At 52.6% G+C, this 27,641-nt stretch overlaps 1 pseudogene; it reads right to left on the reverse strand.

Moving 5' to 3' along the window:
• LOC142365453 (uncharacterized) overlaps nucleotides 1-27,641 on the reverse strand; it is a 64,492-nt pseudogene that overhangs the window by 31,945 nt on the left and 4,906 nt on the right.

Consider the following 27,641-nt stretch of genomic DNA (forward strand, 5'->3'; position numbering starts at 1 on the left):
GACCCCCTAGGCTACGTTTGAAGTTTGAGGTGTCAAGGCAAGCAAGCAGCCCCAGTCTCTGTGCACCTGTGTGAGCAGTGCCATGGGCAAATGAGGCTGAGCAACAGCTTTCCAGGCTAGCCCATTCTGGGTGCAAGCTATCTGGAGACATTCGCATATTCGTTGCAGGGCTGTTGGAGGCACCCGGCAGGGAGCCTTGGGCTACGTTTAAATTTTGAGGTCGCAAGGCAAGCAAGCAGCCCCAGTCTCTGTGCGTCTGTGCGAGCAGTTCCATGGGCAGATGAGTCTGAGCAACAGCTTTCCAGGCTAAACCCTTCTTGGTACGAGATATCCTGAGACGTTCGAATTCTCCGTGCAGGGGTGCTGGAGGGACCCAGCAGGGAGCCCCGGGCTACGTTTGAAGTTTGAGGTGGCAAGGCAAGCAAGCAGCCCCTGTCTGTGTGCGCCTGTGCGAGCAGTGCCATGGGCAGATGAAGCTGAGCAACACCTTTCAATACTAGCACCTTCTGGTTGCTAGCTATCTGGAGACGTTCTCATATTCGGGGCAGGGCTGCTGGAGGCAACCGGTTGGGACACCCGGGCTATGTTTGAAGTTTAAGGTGGCAAGGCAAGCAAGCAGCCCCAGTCTCTGTGCATCTGTGCGAGCAGTGCCACGGGCAGATGAGTCTGAGCGACACCTTTCAAGGCTAGCTGTGGGCCTCAGCAGGGCCCCCAGCGCGGTGCAATTGATAAGGAAGGATGTGTTGAAATAGTCTTTGTGGACTGATTGGGGAAGAAAATCCATTCAATAATCAGCAGTGGGTCTGATTTCTGAGAATCCCACTGAAATATTAGCGCATGAGGTTGTCGAGCGGGGTTAAAATAATCAGAAGAAATGGTAGCTCGGGAGCCCATCGATGTGCTTGTTGGAGACTAATTGCTGTAGCAACCTTTTGCAGGGAGGTAGTGGCTTCAGGGTCAAGACTGCGGGGGGAGCGTAAGTCAGTGTCCCCTTTTAGCAGTCTAAATAAAGGACTTAAATCTGCATTAGATATCCCCAACAGTGGTCGAACCCAATTGATTGTTCCCAATAATTTTTGTGCATCATGTAAATTTTGTATGTCTGTCTGTATCTGCAGAGGTTGTGGAATTATAGTCTGGGCCCTGATGCGCCAACCTAAGTATTTCCATGGAGATATTTTTTGAACCTTTTCCGGCGCAATACAGAGGCCTGCCGAGTTAACGGCAGCCATGACAAGGGCTACAGCTTCCTCCATGACCTCATGGAGTTGTGCAGCCACCAGGATGTCATCCATATAGTGATACAACAAGACACTAGGCATTGTAGTTCTAACAGGGGTGAGTACTTTAGCTACGTACCACTGACAAATCGTAGGACTATTCTTCATTCCCTGTGGCAGCACAGCCCACTGGTATCTTTACAACGGGGCTTGCATGTTGACGCTTGGAACTGAAAAGGCAAATTTAGGAGTATCGTCTGGATACAGTGGGATATTAAAAAAGCAGTCTTTGAGGTCAATAACAGTCAAGTGCCAATCTCGAGGGATCATAGTAGGGGACGGGAGTCCTGGTTGAAGGGCTCCCATATCTTCCATAGCGTCATTAATTTTTCTAAGGTCATGGAGTAAGCGCCACTTGCCAGTTTGTTTCTTGATGACAAAGACAGGTGAATTCCAAGGGCTAGTGGAGGGCATGATGTGCCCTTTTGTCAACTGCTCCGTGACTAATTCCTGGAGGGCGCGAAGCTTTTCCAGAGGGAGGGGCCATTGATCTACCCAAATAGGGTCTTCGGTTTTCCAAGTTAATTTCAGGGTGTCGCGCACTTCAATGGCCCCATCTAAAAATGGGTCCGAATGGACATTCCCCACTGAGACAGTACGTCGCGCCCCCACAGGACCATAGGAACAGGTAACACAAAAGGCTTAACAGAAGCTGTATGCCCTTCCGGACCTTGGATTTGGATTAATTCTACGCTTTGGTGGCTTTTACCAGTTCCCCCAATTCCAGCTAATGTCTGGGAAACGTTAGCCAGAGGCTATTGTGGAGGCCACTTGGCCTGGGATACTACTGTGACATCAGCTCCAGTATCAATAATCCCATTTAATATTACTTGCTGCCCCCCACGAATAAGGGTACATTGGTACACAAGTCGTTTCTGAGAAATAGACTGTACCCATAAAATTTGTGGGTCCCCCGTAGATCCAAACCCTCCCTGCCTTTGTTGAGGCTGGTTAGGAACTGGGGAGTCCGTCACTGTGGGAATCAATATCAATTGTGCTATACGGCTGCCTTCTGGCACGGTGCAGGGAGGAAACGGGGTCCATGCCATGATTTTAATTTCATCATTACTGTCAGAATCAATGACCCCTGGTAGTACAAAAAGTCCTGACAAGGTGGTAGATGATCTTCCTAACAAAAGCGCTTGAGTTTTTGGGGGTAGGTGCCCCGAAACATTTGTTAACAATAAGTGAACCGAGGAATCGAGCAACGTTACTGTGTGAGAGGTTGCCAGGTCCAATCCGGCGCTACCAGCTGCTGTTGGGTGGAGACTTGAGACACTGCTGGTTCCCTCCGTAGGGGTTGAAACGTCGGCTGTGGTACTTGTGTCTGCGTGCGTCGCTGCCCCGCGCTCCGCGATCGGTTTCCCTGTATCGGTTGACCCTGGAAATCATACTTAGACCGACATTGATTAGCATAATGACGTCCTTTTCGGCATCTAGGGCAGACCCCAGGGGCCTGGGGCCTGGTACCAGCATTGGTAGCCAAACAGTACTTTTTCAAATGACCTGGTTTGCCGCAACCATAACAATTCCCGGGCCCCCCAGAGCTGTGCATGGCCGCGAAAGCAGCAGCCATGGCTTCAAATTCATGATCCATAGTGCCAATTCTATTAAAAGCCTCTACCATCTCCACCAGTGTGGGGTTTGGTTTTGGGAGAGATTTCAGTAACTTTTTACAATCCACATTAGCATTTTCTACAGCCAATTTTAACAACAAAATCTCCCGCGCTTCCGTATTGTCTATCTGACGCTGCAGAGCTTGCTTCAGCCTGTCAATAAACTGCATATAAGGTTCCCGGGGGTCCTGGGTAATCGTAGTGAAGGTTTTTTGCGGTTTTTGTGAGTCAGGGACCTTAAAAAGGGCTTTTTTAGCTTCTTCACGAGTCGCCTCAAGAGCTTCCCGTGGGATATCCCGGGCTTGAGCCACCGGATCAGAATATTGACCCGTGCCAGTAAGGTGTTCTATAGTCAGCGCAGCTATAGCTGCATTGCCGTGACCCACGTAAGTCGTGAGAAGTGCCTGGAGTCCCCCCCTCCAGTGTGACTCCCACAGGGAGTACTGTGTCGGAGTCAGTAACAGTTGCGCTAAAGATTTTAAATCATGCGGAGTCATAACATAAGTGTCGAAAACAGAAGACAACAAACTTGCAAAATACGGAGACGAAAGCCCGTGCTCAGTAACAGTACGACGCAGTTCCTTAATTACCGAGAAAGATAAAGCCTCCCACTGAGCCCCCCGACCCTGATAGATCACGGGGGCTACAATTGTTTTAGCGATTTCTAACTCCCCCTCCTTCAAGGCTTGGCGTTTTATATTAGCCCACACATCGCGCGGGTTAGGGGGGTAGAGATCCGGTTCTTTTTCAGGATCCACCGGACCCGGGTCAAAAGGATCCCCCCCCTGGGGGGTATCCTGCAGCACACACTCTTAAAGGTTTGTTCTCCGGCAGCACCGGAGGCGCCGTGGGAGAGTTATCCTCCTCCCCTGCTTTGTCTTTATGATTTTTCTCTTGCGCTTTTAAAGTCTCAAAAACACTCCTCCACCAGGTGAGCATACGCTGGGCTTCGGCATTCCCTGTCGTTGCCGCGTCCCATAGTTTCACCCCCACATCGTCCCAAAGTTCCCGCGTAAAGATAGTAGATGCAGTTACAGTGGGCATCTTCACCTGTACCCATTTAAGTATCAGTTTGAGATCGTGCCCAGAAATATTCTTTCCATGTCTTTTAAGGAGAGCTTTCATAAGCTCATATACGTCTCTCTCTGGGGAAGACGTCTGACTTCCCATGTTTCCCACAGCTCACCTCTCAGCTCCGGAGGGATTGTTAAAGCCGGCTCCTGCTTCCTTTCAGCAGCTCATTCAACGTCCTGTGGGACTCACAGCATGCCACGCAGATAGGTGGTTTTTCTCCGAATCACATCGGGGTCACCAATTTGCCGCGACTGAGAGACGGGACACCGCTTGACACAAGCGGGATGATCGTTTTATTGTTCTTACACACATACATTTATACAGATCAGAAGGTAGCGTGTTTTAAACTGATTGGTTAAGTTTCAAACTAGGCACCTATGGATTGGTTAACACAGTTGCTAATACAGACACATTCTTTTCCTAAGCTTATCTAAACTAAGGCCATGCAGAGACATTCTTTTCTTATCTTATCTAAGGCCCTGCTTCCTCCTTCAGGATGGCTCAGCACTATCTCTATTCTTCTCAGGGTCAGGATGGCTCGGCACTAACTCCCTTCTTCCCAGGGTTTATGGCCCACAAGTTCCAACACATCCTTCCTTATCAATTGCACCGCGCTGGGGGCCCTGCTGAGGCCCACAGCTAGCCCCTTCTTAATAAGAGATATCTTGAAAGGCTCGCATATTTAGGACAGCGGTGTGGCAAGCGCCTGGCAAAGACCCCCTAGGCTACGTTTGAAGTTTGAGGTGGCAAGGCAAGCCAGCAGCCCCAGTCTCTGTGCGCCTGTGCGAGCAGTGCCATGGGCAGAAGAGGATGAGCAACAGCATTCCAGGCTAGCCCCTTCTAGTTGCGAGCTATCTGGAGACGTTCTCATATTTGGGGCAAGGCTGCTGGAGGCACCCGGAAGGGACACCCGGGCTATGTTTGAAGTCTGAGGTAGCAAGGCAAGCAAGCAGCCCCAATCTCTGTGAACTTGTGAAAGCAGTGCCATGACCAGATGAGGCTGAACAATTGCTTTCCAGACTAAACCCTTATTGGCAATAGATATCGAACACGTTCGCATTTTCCGTGCAGGGCTGCTAGAGGCAGAAAGCACGGAGTCCCGGGCTATGTTTGAAGTTTGAGGTGGCAAGGCAAGCAAGCAGCCCCAGTCTCTGTGCTTCTGTGCGACCAATGCCATGGGCAGATGACGCTGAGCAACAGCTTCCCAGGCTAGCCCCTTCTGGGTGCAAGCTATCTGGAGACGTTCGCATTTTCGGTGCAGTGCTGGTAGAGGCCCAAAGCACGGAGTCCCGGGCTATGTTTGAAGTTTGAGGTGGCAAGGCAAGCAAGCAGCCCCAGTCTCAGTGCATCTGTGCGAGCAGTGCCATGGGCAGATGAGGCTGAGCAACAGCTTTCCAGGCTAGCCCCTTCTGGGTGCGATCTATCTGGAGACTTTCGCATTTTCAGTGCAGGTCTGTTGGAGGAACCCAGCAGAAATCGCCGGGCTACGTTTGAAGTTTGAGTTGGCAAGGCAAGCAAGCAGCCCCAGTCTCTGTGCACCTGTGTGAGCAGTGCCATGGGCAGATGAGGCTGAGCAACAGCTTTCCAGGCTAGCCCCTTCTGGGTGCAAGCTATCTGGAGACTTTCGCATTTTCGGTGCACGTCTACTGGAGGCACCCAGCAGGGACGCCCGGGATTTGTTGGAAGTTTGAGGATGCAAGGCAGGGAAGAAGCCTCAGTGTCTCTGTGCGCCTGTGTGACCAGTGCCATGGGCAGATGAGGCTGAGCAACAGTTTTCCAGGCTAGCCCATTCTGGGTTCGAGCTATCTGGAGACGTTCGCATATTTGGGTCAGGGCTGCAGAAGGAGCTTGGCAATGACCCCCTAGGCTACGTTTGAAAATTGAGGTGGCAAGGCAAGCAAGCAGACCCAGTCTCAGTGCATCTGTGCGAGCAGTGCCATGGGCAGATGAGGCTGAGAAAAAGCTTCCCAGGCTAGCCCCTTCTTGGTTCGAGCTATCTGGAGACTTTTGCATTTTCGGTGCATGTGTGCTGGAGGCACCCAGCAGGGACGCCCGGGATTTGTTTGAAGTTTGAGGATGCAAGGCAAGCAGAAGCCTCAGTCTCTCTGTGCGCCTGTGCGAGCAGTGCCATGGGCAGATGAGGCTGAGCAACAGTTTTCCTGCCTAGCCCCTTCTTGGTAAGAAATATCCTGAGACGTTCGCGTGTTCGGGTCCGGGCTGCAGAAGGAGCTTGGCAAGGACCCCCTAGGCTACGTTCGAATTTTGAGGTGGCAGGGCAAGCAAGCAGCACTAGTCTCTGTGCGCCTGTGTGAGCAATGCCATGAGCAGATCAGGCTGAGCAACAGCTTTACACGCTAGACAATACTTGGTAAGAGATATGCTGAGACGTTCGCATATTTTGGTGAGGGCTGCGGGAGGCCCCCAGAAAGGATCCCCTAGGCTACATTTGAAAATTGAGGTGGCAAGGCAAGCAAGCAGCCCCATTCTCTGTGCGCCTGAGCGAGCAGTGCCATGGGCACATGACGCTGAACAACAGCTTTCCAGCCTAAACCCTTCTTGGCAACAGATATTCCAACATGTTCGCATTTTTGGTGCAGGGCTGCTAGAGGCCCAAAGCACGGAGTCCCGGGCTATGTTTGAAGTTTGAGGTGGCAAGGCAAGCAAGCAGCCCCAGTCTCTGTGCGTCTGTGCGAACAATGCCATGGGCAGATGAGGCTGAGCAACAGCTTTCCGGGATAGCCAATACTTGGTAAGAGATATCCTGAGACCTTCGCATATTTGGGTAAGGGTTGCTTGAGGTGCCGGGGAAAGACACCCTAGGCTACGTTTCAAATTTGAGGTAGCAAGGCAAGCAAGAAGCCCCAGTCTCTGTGTGCCTCTGTGCGAGCAGTGCCATGGGCAGATGAGGCTGAGCAACAGCTTTCCAGGCTAGCTCCTTCTGGGTACGAGCTATCTGGAGATGTTCGCATTTTTGGTGCAGGTCTGCTGGAGGCACACGGCAGGGACCCCTTGGTTACGTCTGAAGATTAAGGTGGCAAGGCAAGCAAGCAGCCCCAGTCTCTGTGCGTCTGTGCGGGCAGTACCACGGGCAGATGAGGCTGAGCAACAGCTTTCCAGCCTAGACCCTTCTAAGTGCGAGTTGTCTGGAGACGTTCACACCTTTGGTGCAGGGCTGCTGCAGGAAACCGGCAGGGACCCCTAGGCTACATTTGAATTTTGAGGTGGCAAGGCAAGCAAGAAACCCCAGTTTCTGTGCGCCTGTGTGAGCAGTGCAAAGAGCAGACGAGGCTGAGCAAAAGCTTTCCAGGCTAGCCCCTTCTGGGTGGAAGCTATCTGGAGAAGTTCGCCTATTCGGGTCACGGCTGCTGGACGCAACCGGCAGGGACTCCCTGGTTATGTTTGAAGTTTGAGGTAGCAAGGCAAGCAAGCAGCCCCAGTCTCTGCGCGCCTCTGCGAGCAGTGCCGTGGGCAGATGAGGCTGAGCAACAGCTTTCCAGGCTAGCCCGTTCTGTGTGCGAGCTATCTGGAGACGTTCACACCTTCATTGCAGGGCTGCCTGAGGAACCCGGCAGGGAACCCTAGGCTACGTTGGAAGTTTGAGGTGGCAAGGCAAGTAAGAAACCCCAGTCTCTGTGCGCCTGTGTGAGCAGTGCAATGGGCAGATGAGGCTGAACAAAATCTTTCCTGTGCAGCCCCTTCTAGGCATAAGATATCTTGAGACGCTCGCATATTCGGGTCAGGGCTGCGGCAGGCGTCCGGCAAAGATCTCCTAGGTTACGTTTGAAGTTTGAGGTGGCAAGGCAAGCAAGCAGCCCCACTCTCTCTGCGCCTGTGTGAGCAGTGCCATGGGCAGATGAGGCCGAGCAACAGCTTTCGAGGCTAGCCCATTCTTGGCATAAGATATCTTGAGATGCTCGCATATTCGGGTCAGGGTTGCGGCGGGCCCCCGGCAAAGACCTCCTAGGTTACGTTGGAGGTTTTAGGTGGCAAGGCTAGCAAGCAGCCCCAGTCTCTGTGCCCCTGTGCGAGCAGTGCCATGGGCAGATGAGGCTGACCAACAGCTTTCCAGGCTAGCCCCTTCTTGGTAAGAGATATCTGGAGACGTTCACACCTTCGTTGCAGGGCTGCGTGAGGCACCCGGCAGGGACACCTAGGCTACGTTGGAAGTTTGAGGTGGCAAGGCTAGCAAGCAGCCCCAGTCTCTGTGTGCCTGTGCAAGCAGTGCCATGCGCAGATGAGGCTGGGAAACAGCTTTCCAGCCTAGACCCTTCTAAGTGCGAGCTATCTGAAGACGTTCACACCTTCGATGCAGGGCTGCTGCAGGAAACCGGAAGGGACCCCTAGGCTACATTTGAATTTTGAGGTGGCAAGGCAAGCAAGAAACCCCAGTCTCTCTGTGCCTGTGTGAGCAGTGCAATGAGCAGATGAGGCTGAGCAAAAGCTTTCCAGAATAGCCCCTTCGTGGCATAAGATATCTTGAGACGCTCGCATATTCAGGTCAGCGTTGCGGCAGGCGCCCCGAAAAAACCTCGTAGTCTACGTGTTAAATATGAGGTGGCAAGGCAAGCAAGCAGCCCCAGTCTCTGTACGCCTGTGCGAGCAGTGCCATGGGCAGATGAGGCTGAGCAACAGCTTTCTAGGCTAGCCCCTCTGGGTGCGAGCTATCTGAAGACATTCTACCTTTTGGGGCAGTGCTGCTGGAGGCGTGTTCTGGTTCGGCTGCCGCCGGCAACAAAAGCGCCACGCGGCTGCCCCTCCCCCCGCCGGCGTGCGGAGGAGAATGGAAAGAAAGAGGAAGAAATGGTGGGTCGGGATAAGGGCAGTTTAACAGAACAGCAAACAGAGGGAAACAGGAACAACAACGATACAGATAAGGAGAAAACACGACAAAAACAGAACCGCTCTCTCGGACCACACCGGCGCCGCATGCTCCCGAGCCGCGAGTGAGTTCCCGCCGCGCCGCCCCCCCCCCACCGGCACCCAGCGTGACGTCACATGGTATGGAATACCCTGCTCTGTTTGGCCAGGTGGGGTCAGCCCCCACCCCCTGGCTGTGCCCCTTCCTGGAGTCCGGTGAAAATTAACCCTGTCCTGGGCAAACCCAGGACATTATCCACCCCTTATTCCATACCATCTACGTCATGCCCAGGTCCCCCATTGTCCAGTTGATCACCGCCACTTCTCCTGTCTCCAGATATCATTCCCTTAGTCTATGGATCATCACTCTGAACTGTCCGTTGAGTTCATTTAATCCATGACTTCAGGCTCCATCTGTCGTAATGGTCTTCTGTGGCAGGAGAGGTGATGTGTGGTGATGGACGGTCACTTGCTGCATCCGGAGCTCATGGCTGATGTATCTGGTGCGGCCCATGCCCACAGTCTGCAGGAGATGTTGATCCTGATGAAGTTGCTGGATGCCAGTTGTTGAAAACCAGGTCCAGTTCCATCATCGCTGTGCTCTGCTAGGGTTCATCAGAAAAGTCCATCCTTCTTTAATCTGGATGATTCTTACTATGCTACTACTGGTACTAAATATAACAATTGTAACAGTGATAACAGACAGTGACAGGGTTATTTAACAATTAACTTTATACAATTTATTTATGGACTATTCTTCCCTAAAATCAAATCCCCATGAGGTACACATCGGACTTCCCCATCCTTCTGCATTTCCCACCAGGTACACCCAGGTCCTTGAGCAAAGGCAATCCGGCGGACGGGCTTGCCTTTGCCCGAGGCAGGACTAACCCAGACTGTCTTCCCTAACATGTTCCGCGTGTGCACTACAGGGACTTTATCCCCTTCTACGGGGCGCTGAGGTTTTGACTGGGCAGGACCAGCCCGGTTGGTGGACCCTCTGGTGTTAACCAACCAGGTGGCCTTTGTTAAATGGGTATCCCAATTTTTGACAGTCCCACCCCCCATTGCCCTCAAAGTGGTTTTTAGCAGCCCATTGTAACGTTCGATCTCTCCAGAGGCTGGTGCATGGTAGGGGATGTGATACACCCACGCAATACCGTGTTCTTTGGCCCAGGTGTCTATGAGGCTGTTGCGAAAATGAGTCCCGTTGTCCGACTCAATTCTTTCGGGAGTGCCATGTCGCCACAGGACTTGTTTTTCCAGGCCCAGGATGGTATTCCGGGCGGTGGCATGGGGCACAGGGTAGGTTTCCAACCATCCGGTGGTGGCCTCCACCATTGTGAGCACATAGCGCTTGCCTTGGCGGGTTTGTGGCAGTGTGATGTAGTCAATCTGCCAAGCCTCCCCATATTTATATTTTAGCCATCGTCCTCCATACCACTGAGGCTTTACCCGCCTGGCTTGCTTGATTGCAGCGCATGTCTCACATTCATGGATAACCTGTGCGATGGTGTCCATGGTCAAGTCCACCCCTCGGTCACGAGCCCATCGGTATGTCGCGTCTCTTCCTTGGTGGCCCGAGGTGTCATGGGCCCACCGAGCTATAAACAGTTCACCCTTATGTTGCCAGTCCAGATCCACCTGAGCCACTTCAGTCTTGGCAGCCTGATCTACCTGGTGGTTGTTTTGATGTTCTTCAGTGGCCCGACTCTTAGGGACGTGGGCGTCCACGTGACGGACTTCTACAGCCAACTGCTCCAGACGGGCAGCAATATCTTGCCACAATGGGGCAGCCCAGATAGGTTTGCCTCTGCGCTGCCAGTTGTTCTTCTTCCATTGCTGCAGCCACCCCCACAAGGCATTGGCCACCATCCAAGAGTCGGTGTAAAGATAGAGCACTGGCCACTTCTCTCGACTGGCAATGTCTAAAGCCAGCTGGATGGCTTTCACCTCTGCAAACTGGCTGGACTCACCTTCTCCCTCGGCAGTTTCTGCGACTTGTCGTGTAGGGCTCCATACAGCAGCCTTCCACCTCCGCTGCTTCCCCACAATGCGACAGGACCCATCCGTGAACAGGGCATACTGTTTTTTATCTTCTGGCAGCTGGTTATACAGTGGGGCCTCTTCAGCACGTGTCACCTCCTCCTCTGGCGATGCTCCAAAATCTTTGCCTTCTGGCCAGTCCATGATTACCTCCAGAATTCCTGGGCGACTGGGGTTTCCCATTCGGGCGCGCTGGGTGATCAGAGCGACCCACTTGCTCCACGAAGCATCGGTGGCATGATGTGTAGAGGGGACCCTCTCTTTGAACATCCAGCCCAGGACCGGCAATCGTGGTGCTAGGAGGAGCTGTGCTTCAGTGCCGACCACTTCTGAAGCAGCTCGAACACCTTCATATGCTGCCAGAATCTCTTTTTCAGTGGGAGTATAGCGGGCCTTGGATCCTTTGTATCCCCGGCTCCAGAACCCCAGGGGTCGACCTCGAGTCTCCCCTGGTATATTTTCTGTCAGAGACTCCAGGTTGGGCCATTCTCCCCGGCTGCGGTGTAGAGCACGTTTTTAACATCTTGCCCTGACCGGACTGGACCAAGGGCTACGGCATGACCTATCTCCTGTTTAATCTGTTCAAATGCCTGTCGTTGCTCAGGGCCCCATTCAAAATCATTCTTCTTCCGGGTCACGTGGTACAGAGGACTCACAATCTGGCTGTAATTTGGGATGTGCATCCTCCAAAACCCCACAACACCCAGGAAGGCCTGTGCTTCCTTGTTGCTGGTTGGTGGAGACATAGCTGCTATTTTGTTGATGACATTCATTGGGATTTGACGGCGCCCATCCTGCCATTTTATTCCCCAAAACTGGATCTCTTGCGCAGGTCCCTTGACTTTACTTCGCTTAATGGCGAAACCGGCTTTCAGAAGGATCTGAACTATTTTCTCCCCTTTCTCAAAAACTTCCTCCGCTGTGTCGCCCCATATAATGATGTCGTCGATGTACTGCAGATGTTCTGGAGCTTCACCTTTTTCTAGTGCAGTCTGGATTAGTCCATGGCAAATGGTGGGACTGTGTTTCCACCCCTGGGGCAGTCGATTCCAGGTGTACTGGATGCCCCTCCAGGTGAAAGCAAACTGTGGCCTGCACTCTGCTGCCAAAGGAATGGAGAAGAATGCATTAGCAATGTCAATTGTCGCGTACCACTTGGCTGCCTTTGACTCCAGCTGATATTGAAGTTCTAGCATGTCTGGCACGGCAGCACTCAGCGGTGGTGTTACTTCATTCAGGCCACGGTAGTCTGTTGTCAGTCTCCACTCTCCAGTAGATTTTCTCACTGGCCATATGGGACTATTAAAGGGTGAGAGAGTTTTGGTGATCACTCCTTGACTCTCCAGCTGGCGGATCAGCTGATGAATGGGGAGAAGGGAGTCTCGGTTAGTACGATACTGTCGCCGGTGCACCGTTGTGGTCGCGATTGGCACCTGTTGTTCTTCAACCCTCAGCAACCCCACAACGGAAGGATCCTCCGAGAGACCAGGCAAAATGGACAGCTGTTTTATTTCTTCCGTCTCCACAGCAGCTATGCCAAAAGCCCACCGATACCCCTTTGGGTCCTTGAAATAGCCTCTCCTAAGATAGTCTATCCCAAGGATGCACGGAGCCTCGGGGCCAGTTACAATGGGGTGCTTTTGCCACTCCTGCCCAGTGAGGCTCACTTCAGCCTCCAGTACACTCAGCTCTTGGGACCCCCCTGTCACTCCCGAAATGCAAATGGACTCTGACCCTTTGAACTCTGATGGCATTAAATTACACTGTGCACCAGTGTCCACTAGAGCTTTATACTCTTGTGGATCTGACGTGCCAGGTCACCGAATCCACGCCGTCCAATAAACACGGTTGTCCCTTTCCTCCACCTGGCTGGAGGCAGGGCCCCTCTAATCCTCGTCAGAGAATTTGCTGCTCACCTGCTGTAAAAATGACTTGGAGGTCCCCTCCAGAGGATCAGAATCAAAATCAAACTGTCTACCTGGTCTGGAGAGCTGGCTGCTGGAAACTGGAGCGGCATTTTTCCTAACAGAATCCCCTTTTGTGATTGTTTTACCTCGCAACTCACGTACTCGTGCCTCTAGACTTGAGGTGGGTTTTCCATCCCACTTCCTCATGTCCTCTCCGTGGTCACGCAGGTAGAACCACAGGGTGCCCCGTGGTGTATAGCCTCTGTATTCCCTCTCCTGAGCAGAGAAACGCTTGCCCCTAATAGCTGAGACACTGGCCCGTACAGGTGGGGAGTAGGACATATTCCTGTCTAGTCGCTTGACAAGTTTCTCCACAGCTGAGACAAGGGAGGAAGAGAGACTTTCCTCATATTGCCGGAGTCTGACAGCCACCTCATCCACTGTTGGTGCGTCTTTACCTTTCCAGTCTACTACTGCCAGTGAGTTGGCATATGAGGATGGTGCGCCCCGCACAAACTTCCTCCACATGGATTGTGAGCACTGGAGTTCATCTGGGTCTGTGGGTACCTGCTCATCGTCTGTGTCACAGTAAACCGGCTCCCGCACAGCTAATTCCCTCAAGTACTGAATACCCCTTTCCATATTGGTCCACTTGCCAGGATAGCATACAAAATCGTCACTGAAGGGGTACCTCTCCCTCACCCCTGAGAGAAGTCTCCTCCAGAGGCTGAGGATTTGTTCCTTTTTCCCAATGGCCTTGTCAATGCCCCCATCCCTGGCCAGGGATCCCAGCTGCTTGGCTTCCTTGCCCTCTAATTCCAAGCTGCTGGCCCCGTTATCCCAGCACCGCAGCAGCCAGGTGGCAATGTGCTCGCTAGGGTGGTGGCTGAAATCTTTCCGCATGTCTCGCAGCTCGCCCAGGGACAGGGACCGGGTGATGATCTCTGTCTCTGTCTCCCGCGATGACCCCGGCTCATCGTCATCCCTCCCGGAGCGATCTGCTCTCTTTGCGTCTTTCTTTAGTTTTACAGGGGCGACTGCTACCGGCACAGGCTGGTCATTGGGCTCAGCCGCGATGCCTGCAGCTGGAGCTGGGGCTGGAGCCGCTGCTGTGCCTGCCGGGGAAACCGAGGCAGACCCTGCAGCTGTGGCAGCGGCGGTGCCGGTCGGGGGGGCTGTGACTGCCTGCTGGGCTGGAGGGGCTGCAGGGCCAGCTGGGGGGGCAGCGCCAGTCGCAGTGCCTGCCACTTCGCTTCCCCCCCTTTCCCCTTTAAGGCACTGAACAGTGTTGAACATGGCTCAGTAGGCATGGGCCAGACCCCAGCACATTGTGGTGATCTGTGTCTCTCTGGAGTTCCCAGGGTGGCAGCACACTTTTTTCAGATATTTTACCAGATTGTCCGGATTCTGTATTTGTTCAGGGGTGAGTTTAAAACACACCGCAGGTGCCCACAGCTCTAGACACCTGCCCATGCTGTCCCACACACCCAGCCACTCACAGCTATCCAGCCCCGGGGCAGGTCTCTGCCAGATGATCTTAACGACTTGTTTAACCCTAAACAAAACCTGAAACCCATTCAGGAGGCAGAACAAAAGGAGAGTGCTGGCCTGAGCATCCCACGGGTACTCACAGAATCACAGAATCACAGAATAGTAGGGGTTGGAAGGGACCTCTGTGGGTCATCTAGTCCAACCCTCCTGCCGAAGCAGGGTCACCTACAGCAAGCTGCACAGGACCTTGTCCAGGCGGGTCTTGAATATCTCCAGAGAAGGAGACTCCACAACCTCCCTGGGCAGCCTGTTCCAGTGCTCCGTCACCCTCAGAGGGAAGAAGTTCTTCCTCATGTTCAGACGGAACTTCCTGTGCCTCAGTTTGTGCCCATTGCCCCTTGTCCTGTCACTGGGCACCACTGAAAAGAGCTTGGCCCCATCCTCCTGACACCCACCCTTCAGATATTTGTAAACATTTATAAGGTCCCCTGGCAGCCTTCTCTTCTTCAGGCTGAACAAGCCCAGCTCCCTCAGCCTCTCCTCGCAGGGGAGATGTTCCAGTCCCCTCATCATCCTCGTAGCCCTCCACTGGACTCTCTCCAGTAGCTCTTCTTCTTGATGCACCCCAGGATCCCATTGGCTTTCTTGGCAGCCAGGGCACACTGCTGGCTCATGGTTAACCTGTTGTCCACCAGGACGCCCAGGTCCCTCTCCTCAGAGCTGCTCTCCAGCAGGTCCACCCCAAGCCTGTACTGGTGCATGAGGTTGTTCCTCCCCAGGTGCAGGACCCTGCATTTGCCTTTGTTGAACCTCATCAGGTTCCTCTCTGCCCAGCTTTCCAGCCTATCCAGATCACGCTGAATGGCAGCACAGCCTTCTGGTGTATCTACCACACCTCCCAGTTTGGTGTCATCAGCAAACTTGCTGAGGGTACATTCTAACTCTTCATCCAGGTCGTTGATGAAGAAGTTAAACAAGACTGGGCCCAATACTGACCCCTGGGGACACCATTTGTTACCAGCCTCCAACTAGACTCAGCGCCGCTGATGACAACCCTCTGAGTTCTGCCATTCAGCCAGTTCTCTATCCACTTCACCGACCACTCATCCAGCCCACACTTCCTCAGCTTCCCTAGGACGATATCATGGGAGACTGTGTCGAAAGCCTTGCTGAAGTCAAGGTAGACAACATCCACAGCTCTCCCTTCGTCTACCCAGCCAGTCATGTCACTGTAGAAAGCTACCAGATTGGTCAGGCATGATTTCCCCTTGGTGAATCCATGCTGACTACTCCTGATAACCTTCTTTTCTTCCACTTGCTTCATGATGGCCTCCAGGATAAGCTGCTCCATCACCTTTCCCGGGATGGAGGTGAGGCTGACCGGCCTGTAGTTCCCTGGGTCCTCCTTCTTGCCCTTTTTGAAGATTGGAGTGACATTGGCCTTTCTCCAGTCCTCGGGCACCTCTCCTGTCCTCCAGGACCTCTCAAAGATGATGGAGAGTGGCTCAGCAATGACATCCGCCAGCTCTCTCAGCACTCGTGGGTGCATTCCATCGGGGCCCATGGATTTGTGGACATCCAGATCGCTTAAGCGATCCCTCACACAGTCCTCCTCGACCAAGGGAAAGTCGTCCTCTTTGTAGGCTTCTTCTCTTACCTCCGGGGCCTGGGATTCCTGAGGGCCAGTCTTAGCACTGAAGACTGAAGCAAAGAAGGCATTCAGTAGCTCTGCCTTCTCCGCATCCTCTGTCACCAGGACACCCGCCTCATTCAGCAGCGGCCCCACATTGTCCCTAGCCTTCCTTTTGCTGCTGATGTAGTTGAAGAAGCCCTTCTTGTTGTTTTTGACATCCCTTGCCAGCTTCAATTCCAGGTAGGCCTTGGCCTTCCTCGTCGCATCCCTGCATGCTCTCACCACGTTTCTGTACTCTTCCCAAGTGGCCTGCCCCTCTTTCCACATTCCATGGACCTTTCTCTTCTGCCTGATCTCCGCTAGAAGCTCCTTGTTTAACCATGCAGGTCTCCTGCCTCCTTTGCTAGATTTCTTTCTCAGGGGGATGCATTGCTCCTGTGCATGGAAGAAGTGTTGTTTAAAGAGCAACCAGCACTCATGGACCCCCCTGCCTTCGAGAGCCCTGGCCCACGGGATTCCTCCCAGTAGCTCCTTGAAGAGGGCAAAGTCAGCCCTCCTGAGGTCCAGGGTTTTGATCCTGCTTATCGCCCTGCTTCCTCCACGCAGGATCCTGAACTCGACCATTTCATGGTCACTGCAGCCGAGTCTACCTCCAACCTTCACATCCTCCACCGGTCCCTCCTTGTTTGTTAACACGAGGTCCAGCAGCGCACCTTTCCTTGTTGGTTCCTCCACCACTTGCATCAGAAAGTTATCATCGATGCTCTGTAGGAACCTCCTGGATTGCGCCTGCCTAGCTGTATGGTCTTCCCAGCTGATGTCAGGGTGGTTGAAGTCCCCCATGAGAACCAGGGCCTGTGACTGTGAGGCTGCTTGCAGCTGCCTGTAGAAGGCCTCATCAACCTCCTCCTCCTGGTCAGGTGGCCTGTAGTACACACCCACCGTAATGTCACCCTTATGAGCCTGTCCCTTAATTCTAACCCACAAGCTTTCAACTTGTTCCTCATTTGCCCCCAGGCCAAGCTCAGTGCATTCTACTTGCTCCCTCACATATAGAGCAACTCCCCCACCTCTCCTTGTTGGCCTGTCTTTCCTAAAGAGTCTGTAGCCATCTATGACAGCATGCCAGTCATGCGAGTTGTCCCACCACGTTTCTGTGATGGCGACCAAGTCGTAGCCGTCCTGCTGTATAATGGCTTCCAGCTCCTCCTGTTTATTGCCCATGCTACGTGCATTGGTGTAAACACACTTGAGCTGGGCTGTCAATCTCACCCCTGGCCTTGGCACTCCAAGCCTAGACTCATCCCTAGTGAGCTGGGCAATATCCCCTTCCCCCTTCGAACCTAGTTTAAAGCCCTCTCAATGAGCCCCGCCAGCTCGTGGCCAAGAATTCTTTTTCCCCTTTGAGATAGCTGAGTTCCACCTGTCACCAGCAGGCCCGGTGCTGTGTACACCTCCCCATGATCAAAGAAGCCAAAATTTGACTGATGGCACCAGTCCCTGAGCAACCTGTTAACCAGGTGAGTTTTCCTGCCCCTTTCAGTGCTGTCCCCTGCCACTGATGGGATGGAGGAAAACACCACCTGCACCCCTGATCCCTCAACCAATGGCCCCAGTGCCCTGAAGTCCCTTTCGATGGCCTTGGGACTTCTTTCTGCTATCTCGTCCCCGCCAACCTGCATTACCAAGAGGGGGTAGTAATCAGAAGGCCGCACCAGACCATGGAGTTTCTTCGCAACATCCCTAACCCGGGCCCCAGGGAGGCAGCGGACTTCCCTGTGGGATGGGTCCGGTCGGCAGATCGGGCCCTCTGTTCCCCTCAGAAGGGAATCACCTATGACAATGACCCTCCTTTTTTTCTTAGTTGAGGCAGTCGTAATTCTTGGGGCTGTCTGACTCGTTCTAGGCAACCCCCTGGATGGAGCCTCACCTTCACCCACATCCTCTGTGGCCAGTCTCTCACATTCCAGAGCCCCATATCTGTTGCTTAAGGGCAACTGGGCCGGTGAGGGAGGCCGGGGGGAGATTCGCTTGCCCCCCCGAGCAGGGACCCGTTTCCATTCCCCCCCATCTCTTAGGCCCCCTCTTTCTGCTCGGTGGCAAGAGGGTAGGGGGTTCTCTGCTTTCTGTGGAGCCGCTTCCTGCTGCCTCTGCCTCAGGGAGGGCGGGGAGCGGCTCCACCAGTCAATCTCCCTCTCACACTCCCGGATGCTCCTCAGCCTCTCCACTTCCTCCTTCAGCTCTGCCACCAGGCTGAGCAGGTCATTCACCTGCTCGCACCGAACACAGCCGTTGTCTCTGCTGTCCGCCGGTACGAGCGCCAGGCTCAGGCACTCCCTGCAGCCAGAGACCTGGACACCGGCATTCTTGCGTGGGGCCTCCGTCTGGGTCCCCACACTCCTTTGAGCAACAGCTTTACCACGGGTGGTAACCATGGCTAGAATATCTCCTGGAAGAGCGATGCCCACTACTTGAGTTGCCAGAAGGGTCGGCTGTACCCTGCCAGTCGCCTTCCCCGCTCGCCCTGCCTGCGCGAACTGCCGCGCAAACTGCTGCGCCGCTCCCGGGCTGCTGCGCCGTCTCTGTTTGCCGGCTCTGTTCGCCCACGCTCCTGGTCGCCCGCGCTCCTGGTCGCTCGCGCTCCCTGGGGGCTGCTCTTATCCGTGAGGGTGTTTGGCTGCTGTCACACTCGACTCCGCCCCCGCTGACTCAGAGCTGCCGCTCGTTGGCACCTCCCGCTTTCCCGCTTGGGGGGGGGGGGCTGGGGTCTCCTCTCTCTCTCAGTGCTTTTTGCCGCCTCGCCGCTGCGGTTTTGCCACCAGAGAAAGGGTCCCTCGGCGCGAGCCTCTGCTCCAGAACCCTTCACCTTCAGTAGCTTCGCCGAAAACTCGAAATTCTCAAAATCCGTTAGGACCAGCCCGAGGGAGAGAGGGGGGGCGAAAGAGTGGGGGAAGGTATCCCCTTCGGTTTTCCCCACAGATTGGGTTTGATTACTAACAAATTCTAAGACATAGGATCCGAGGTACGGAAATGACCGCAGTGCCGCATGCAAACACAAGCCTAATTTCATGCACAGTGATGTTATCATATCATAAGTCGATATCATACAGTACAGCAAAATCATCATCCTGATCTTTTTTCCCGAGGTAACAAACAGCACGGCGGCAAACACATACAGCAAGTAAGGATTTACGTAGCACAGATATTTGATCAAAGTCAGAAACATTTTTACCGGCGACTTTAACTAACACAGTAAATGCGTATAATAAATTTTAACAAAATCTATGAAAGCAGTTTTAACATCCGCTGCTCAGCCCTGCCGTTATCCCCGCTCCACGTCTGGGCGCCAATTAAATGTTCTGGTTCGCCTGCCGCCGGCAACAAAAGCGCCACGCGGCCGCCCCTCCCCCCGCCGGCGTGCGGAGGAGAATGGAAAGAAAGAGGAAGAAACTGGTGGGTCGGGATAAGGGCAGTTTAACAGAACAGCAAACAGAGGGAAACAGGAACAACAAAGATACAGATAAGGAGAAAACACGACAAAAACAGACCCGCTATCTCGGACTGCACCGGCGCCGCACGCTCCCGAGCCGCGAGTGAGTTCCCGCCGCGCCCCCCCCCCCACCGGAACCCAGCGTGACGTCACATGGTATGGAATACCCGGCTCTGTTTGGCCAGGTGGGGTCAGCCCCCACCCCCCGGCTGTGCCCCTTCCTGGAGTCCGGTGAAAATTAACCCTGTCCTGGCCAAACCCAGGACAAGGCGCCCGGTAGGAACCCACAGGACGTATGAATTTTGAGGTGGCAAGTTAAGCAAGCACTCTCAGTCTCTCTGCGCCTGTATGAGTAGTGCCATGGGCAGATGGGGCTGAGAAACAGCTTTCCAGGCTAGACAATTTTGGTACGAGATATCCTGAGGTGTTCGCATATTCAGGTCAGGTCTTTGGGACGTACCCGGCAACGACCCCCTAGGCTAGGATTGAAGTTTGAGGTGGCAAGACAAGCAAGCAGCCCCAGACTCTGCGCGCCTCTGCGACCAGTGCCATGGGCAGAGGAGGCTGAGAAACAGGTTTCCAGGCTAGACCTTTCTTGGCATAAGATATCTTGAGATGCTTACATATTCGGGTAAGGGCTGCGGCAGGCACCCGGCAAAGACCTCCTAGGTTACGTTGGAAGTTTCAGGTGGCAAGGCAAGCAAGCAGCCCCACTCTCTGTGCACCTGTGTGAGCAGTGCCATGGGCAGATGAGGCTGAGCAACAGCTTTCCAGGCTAGCACATTGTTGGCGTAATATATGTTGTGACGCTTGCATATTAGGGTCAGGGTTGCGGCAGGCAACCGGAAAAACCCCCTAGGTTGCGATTGAAGTTTGAGGTGGCAAGGCAAGCAAGCAGCCCCAGTCTCTGTGCACCTGTGTGAGCAGTGCAATGGGCAGATGAGGATGAGCAAATACTTTCCAGGCTAGCCCCTTCTTGGCATAAGATATCATTAGACGCTTGCATATTCGGGTCAGAGTTGCGGCAGGTGCCCCGAAAAAACCTCGTAGGCTACGTGTTAAATTTGTGGTGGCACGGCAAGCAAGAAGCCCCAGTCTCTGTACGCCTGTGCGAGCAGTGCCATGGGCGGATGAGGCTGAGCAACAGCTTTCTAGGCTAGCCCCTTCTGGGTGCGAGCTATCTGGAGACGTTCACACCTTCGTTACAGGGCTGCTGGAGGCACCCGACAGGGACCCCTAAGTTACATTTCAATTTTGAGGTGGCAAGGCAAGCAAGCAGCCCCAGTCTCTGGGCGCCTGTGCGAGCAGTACCATGGGCAGATGAGGCTGAGCAACAGCTTTCTAGGCTAGCCCCTTGTTGGTAAGGGATATCCTGAGATGTTCGCATATTTACGTCCGGGCTCCGGTAGGCGCCCGGCAAGGACCCCCTTGGTTGCGAATGAAATTTGAGGTGGCAAGGCAAGCAAGCAGCCCCAGTCTCTGCGCGCCTCTGCGAGCAGTGCCATGGGCAGATGAGGCTGAGCAACAGCTTTCCAGGCTAGCCCCTTCTGGGTGCGAGCTCTTTGGAGACGTGCACACCTTCGTTGCACGGCTGCCTGAGGCACCCGGCAGGGACCCGTAGGCTACGTAGGAAGTTTTAGGTGGCAAGGCTAGCAAGCAGCCCCAATCTCTGGGCGCCTGTGCGAGCAGTGCCGTGGGCAGATAAAGCTGAGCAAAAGCTTTCCAGTCTAGCCCCTTCTTGGTAAGAGGTATCTTGAGACATTCGCGTATTTAGGTCCGGGGTCCGGTAGGCGCCCGGCAATAACCCTCTAGGCTGCGAGTGAAGTTTGAGGTGGCAAGGCAAGCAAGCAGCCCCAATCTCTGTGCGCCTTTGCGAGCAGTGTCATGGGCAGATGAGGCTGGGAAACAGCTTTCTTGGCTAGCACCTTCTGGCTGCGAGCTATCTGAAGACATTCTACCTTTTGGGGCAGTGCTGCTGGAGGAAACCAGTAAGGACCCCCAGGGTGTATGAATTTTGAGGCGGCAAGTTAAGCAAGCGCTCTCAGTCTCTCTGCGCCTGTGCCAGCAGTGCCATGGGCAGAGGAGGCTGAGCAACAGCTTTCCAGCAAGCCCCTTCTGGGTGGAAGCTATCTGGAGACGTTCGCCAATTCGGGTCACGGCTGCTGGAGGACACCGTCAAGGACCCCCTGGTTACGTTTGAAGTTTGAGGTGGTACGGGAAGCAAGCACCGCCGGTCTCTGGTCGCCTGTGCGATCAGTGCCAAGGGCGGATGAGGCTGAGCAACATCTTTCAAGGCTAGCCCCTTTTTTAAGAGATATAGTGATATGCGCGCATATTCGGGTCAGGGCTGTGGGAGACGCCCGGCAACGACCCCCTAGGCTACGTTTGAAGTTTGAGGTGGCAAGGCAAGCAAGCAGCCCCAGTCTCTCTGTGCACCTGTGCAAGCAGTGCCATGGGCAGATGAGGCTGAGCAACAGCTTTCCAGGCTAAACCCTTCTTGGTATGAGATATCCTGAGACGCTCGCATATTCGGGTCAGGTGTGCGGAAGGAGCTTGGCAAGGACCCCCTAGGATATGTTTGAAGTTTGAGGTGGCAAGGCAAGCAAGCAGCCCCAGTCTCTGTGCGCCTGTGCGAGCAGTGCCATGGGCGGATAAGGCTGAGCAACAGCTTTCCAGGCTAGCCTGTTGTGTTCTGGCTGGACGAGAGGGGACATATTTTGGTGCGTTGAGCAACCAAGGTTCCGATCCCGAAGTGAACCTTGGGAGTGGCTGACACGGAACCCTGCTGGGAAGGCAGAGCGACGAGCTCGGGACACTGGAGCAGGGGGAACGTCACTGTTTCCTGCCACACTGTCACTTCCTTCCTGCCACGTTGTTGTTTCCTGCCACAGTACTGTTTTCACTTCGAGATGCAGCTCTGCACCAATCACAACGAGTTGCAGTAGATTTGCCTATATATGGGTTGGGGGTTTAACCATTCAGGTGCTGTAATAGTTTTGCTATATAAACCTTGTTTTGCTTACTACTAAAGAGTGAACGATCATACTCATATTGGGGTCACATCGTTACAACGGATCCGTAACCCACGCCAACATTTGGTGGCAGAGGATGGACGGTTTCCCTGGAGGAGTCCCTCGGTCTACGGTGAGCAGCTAGAGAGGGGGCGTGGGAGTAACGGCTGGGAGGGTCCTGCCTGGGTGCGGACGCGCAGGGCAGGCACGGACGGCCGACTCCCAGGAATTTTCAAGCCACACTGTGGCTGCCTGGCACAGCTAAATTTGAACGTGGAGGCCGTGGTCGCAAGTACGGAGATAGGGGCTGCGGCAACGTTGCTAGTCGGTATTCTCTCTAAGAAAGGAATAGGTGCAACGGCAAAGCAACTCATGAAGTTGATTAAACTGGGGCAACGATGGGGTCACTTTGCGGACACCCCGGTACTGTTTTCTGTCTCGGAATGGCAAGAATTAGGAGAGACGATGTCGGAAAGGACAATAACGGGGGAGGAAAAGGAAGAAAAGGAGATAAAAGCCGTCCGCGAGCTCTGGCGAACAGTATTACAGACCTTAAAATCCATGAAAGCTGAACGAGAGGTGGCGTGTGCTGCAGCTCAGATGCTAGCTCCGGAGCCCGGGAAAGATCACGTGCCTAAGCCTGGGACATTATCATGGGTTTTCGGGCTACCTGCCGTTAGAGGGATGACTGGGATCACTTGTAACACAATTGCCGAGATTCGAGCGAGTGCAGAGTGCGGTTCCGGTCTGGGCGCAGAAGGGGTTGGCCCACCGGAAGTTGCTGCCAGAGAGATCAACTCGAAATGCGAGCCGGACACGGTAGTACGACCGCCCCCGGGGAGCAGGGAGGAGTCGGGTGCGGAAGTGCGACTGTCTTCCAGAAGAGGGGAGGAGCGGCTAGTACCACCCCCAGAGGGGGAGGGAGAAGGGGCGTGGCTTATGACATCAGCCCCTCCTGGGGCGCGACCTGCAACATTGGCCCCTCCTCTCTATCCACCCCTGCCGTCTTCCAGCGAGGCGTCTCCACTCCCGACGCCCTCTGATGGGGGCTAGAACGAATTACTCAAAAAAACCAAACAAACCAACAAACAAAAAAAATCCGTGCGATCTGTTGCAGTCAGTTTTGCAGCATCTTCAAGACATGAGCTCGCAGTTCCAGCATATGTCAATCGTTACCAACCCCCCCACCGGGAAAATGAGGCTTCCTCTCCGAGATGTTTAGCTGGGCCTCTGGCACAGATCACACCTACCCGCTGGAGCGGTGCTATAAGAGCTGCCATCCTAGATGGACAGTGGAACGTTGCCACCATTATCAGAGGTGCACAAGCCTTAACCTGTCCTGTGCAACAGGTTAATGGATGACAATCGTAAGTACAGGTGTTTGGCCGGAGGAGTGGCCACTAAGTTACCACCTGAAGAAAGCCGTGAGCAGGGGCTGGGTCCAACAGACCCTGAGCAGGAATCAGGTCTGTTCCCCCCACCCCCCAGCTCGCTGGAGAATGGGACAGTCACTGAGAAAAGGAGCGAAGGCTCCATTAAAGAATTTTTTACAGTGAAGTTTGAAAGAACAAAGTCTTGCAGTTTAAAATCCCTGAGAAAATCATTACTTGGAAATCAGTGCATACAGCTTGAAATGCTCTAAAACTTACAGAGACTATCTTACAAGCAGCTGCTACTCCTCTGTCCTTATCTCAAAAGCAAGGACAGAGCAGCAGTCTGTTGAAATTTAACCCTACATACGACGAAATTCCTACCGAACATGAGAAATGAGGGAAGTAAATCTGCCAGAACCTGACGATCCTTTGAATCCAGAGAAACGGGAAGTGGGGTGTAAAAATCCGGCATCCCGAAAGTGCACAACAGGGTCTCTCGACAGCAATTGGCGTACCCGACCTGAGATTAAAACGAGGTGAATTCCAACATAAAACTGCACAGTTCCTCAGACGCTGTACAGCCGCCGCGCCAGCAGTCACCGCATCGAACGGGTCAGCAAAGCTTACACCTGGTGGGGCACATGGCTCCCCCCGGGCAACCGGCGGCACGGTTCCCCCCCCACCCCCCCCTGTTTTTTCCCCCCCATTCCCTCGATCCCAGCGTGCCGGCCCATCCCGGCCAGCCCAGAAGCGGCGCGGCGAGAACCATCTTTCTGACATTCAAGGACTTGGTTACAAAAAATGTATACAATTCAATTACTGCAGTAGAATTCCTTCTGAACAAGCAGCTGGACTTTATTATCTTTCCAAGGTTCAGATGGTCTACCTACATGATGTTATTCACTCTGCTGAAAGGTGAAAATATTGACATTATGACTGAAGAGTTGTCCCCTCTATTTACTTTGTTAAAAGGGACTCAGATTTATTATTTTCCCGAAGGACAATGACAAAAGCAAAAACTGTTTTACAAAAGATTTCAGATAGAATTGCAATTGCCTTTACCTTCAGAATTAATGTCCAATTGCCAACAAATTTGTATATCATTTATGAAGGTTTTGTTTTACAGCCTTATCCTCTTTTCGATCAGTGGTGTGTTAACACGCAGAAGTTGAAGACTCTGGAATGAATCTTTTTGTCTCATACGCCCATGAAAACATTGACCTCAAAGGTACACATCATAGTGTCCTTAACAGCACAAGGTTGGAATCACTGTCAGCAAGTTGATACTATTTGCCTGCTGCTGGCTAAAGATGACTTTATGGTATTAAACAGTGAATCCTTATCTCTGCAAGTCGCTCTAGCTGATTATTTAAATAACATACATTATACCCTTCCACAACATAAGCTGTTACATTCCCTCTCTCAAATTTCATTGCAGCCAAAAAACCGATGTGTTTCTGTTCCTATTAAAGGAGCACGAACAGTGTTTCGGAAACAAACAAATTCATCCGATTAGCAATCATCTATTTTAGTCGTTGAAGGATCCACACAAATTTTTAAGCTATCAGCGGCCTTGCACGTCTTTGAATTGTTTTCGACTGAACCACTCAATGTTGTCACAGATTCTGCATATGTTGTGAATATTGTTCAACGCATTGCAGACGCAATTGCTATTGAAATTAGAAAATCGCGTACGTGTATATTTTATAATGCATATATAGTTACATACTACTCTACTAAAACCAATAACTGAAGAAAAAGTTGTAGCAGATAAATTGACAATGGCAGCAGTACTGCCACACAGTTTCAAGCAAGCCCGATTATCTCATGACTTCTTTCATCAAAATGCCTCTTCCTTGCATAAACAATTTGCTTTGCCCCAGGGGCAAGCCACAACAAATGTTCATGCATGCCCTGACTGTCAATGTATTACACCCGTACCATCGTGTGCAGGAGTGAACCCTCGTGGTTTATGAGCTGATGAGTTGTGGCAAAGTGATATTACACATATATCAACATTTGGTCGACTGCATTGTGTACATGTTAATGTGGATACTTTCTCAGGATTTCTGGTAGCCACGGCACATACGGGAGAAAAGGAACGTTTCACGGACAATTTCTGTTTTCCTACAGGACTGGAGTATACAACATGTTACAGGTATACAGCATTCTTCTACTGCACAAGCCATTGTCGAAAGTGTCCACGGGACCCTCAAAGCTATGCTAAATAAACAAAAAAGGGGGAATCCTATGGGCAGTGTTACCCCACAGGAACAGTTAATGTACTTAATTTTTAAAATCGTTCTGATGATCAATTATTTACAACAGCAGCTGACCGTCAATTCGGGATGGTCCCTCCATTTGTGGTTCGACCAAAAGTATGGTATAAAGAATTTGGGGAATCGCAATGGACAAGTCCTGTAGAACTAATAATGTGGGGAAGAGGGTATGCGTGTGTTGTTCTTTCAACAGGCCCTCGATGGTTACCTGCAAAATATGTGAAGCTATATCATGAGCTGAAAGAACGTAACACAGAATCCGATGCCAGAGGTGACCACGCTCACTCTCAGGGAGCAACCTCTGACGTGGAAGCAGAAGAGATCCACTCTGGTTGATCCTATTACACAGGGAACACTGAAAAAATTACAGCAAACGCAAGTACTCTGATGACTGCAGTGTCATCAGATACCTGTCTTGTGGGCTTGCCATTAAACGACTGGCGGATTCCCAGGGATCTTCAGCATATCTTCCCATCTAAAAACGTGTCTCGAAATGTAACAGACTGTTGGGACATGTGGACCCCCCAGCTTCCACTTGCTACTCTGGAGCCACAAGAAATTGAGCTGTTGGGGTCTGTAAAGATGGACTTTTGTGTCAAGTTTAACTACACGGGAAAGAATCAATCTAAGGCATGGGATGTTTCGCCTGCTCACCCTATCTTCAAAAATAACACTGTTTGGTGCAATTATACAGCAACGAATTTGTCTAAGTCTACTAATGCTCCCCTCTTGTTGCCTCCAGGGATATTTTTTATTTGTGGAGACAGAGCATGGCCCGGTATCCCCTCGCATATAAAAGGAGGTCCGTGTAGTCTTGGGCGCTTGTCAGTATTGACCCCTAACACATCTATGATTTTGCAATACCGCCTCTTCCATAGGGCAAAACGTAGTGTTCATGCCTACACCCCTGAGTGTGATGATAATGTAGAATTCTGGTCCTTTAGTCAGCGTTTTGCCGCCTCTCTCTTTTTACCTGGAGCTGCCGCTGGAAAAGCATTGGCAACATTAGATAAGCTTGGCTGCTGGCTTGCTAAACAAACGAATGCTACTAGCAGTGCATTGTCGGGTCTTTTATTAGATGTAGATAGCGTTCGCCATGCAACAATACAAAATAGAGCTGCCATAGATTTTTTGCTTTTAGCACAGGGCCATGGCTGTGAGGACTTTGAGGGCATGTGTTGTATGAATCTTTCTGATCACTCTGAGTCAATCCATGCCAGCATCCAAAAGCTTAAGGACGGAGTCTCCAAACTCCGTCAGGACGACAAGTGGGATTGGCTAGATAAAATTTTGGAAGATGGGGTCTGTCTGGATGGTTAAGAAGCCTAGTAAAAATAGCAGTTTATGTTTTAATAGTTTTTATTTTGTTGCTATTACTTCTTCCATGCCTGTTGCAGTGTTTGCAAAAACTAATAACACGCTCAGTAAAAGGAATTCTTATTGTACAACAGGAAGGGGGAGATGTGGGCCTCAGCAGGGCCCGCAGCGCGGTGCAATTGATAAGGAAGGATGTGCTGGAACTTGTGGGCCATAAACCCTGGGAAGAAGGGAGATAGTGCCGAGCCATCCTGAAGGAGGAAGCAG

This window comes from Opisthocomus hoazin, chromosome W (assembly GCF_030867145.1).
Source record: "Opisthocomus hoazin isolate bOpiHoa1 chromosome W, bOpiHoa1.hap1, whole genome shotgun sequence".
Classification (NCBI taxonomy): domain Eukaryota; kingdom Metazoa; phylum Chordata; class Aves; order Opisthocomiformes; family Opisthocomidae; genus Opisthocomus; species Opisthocomus hoazin.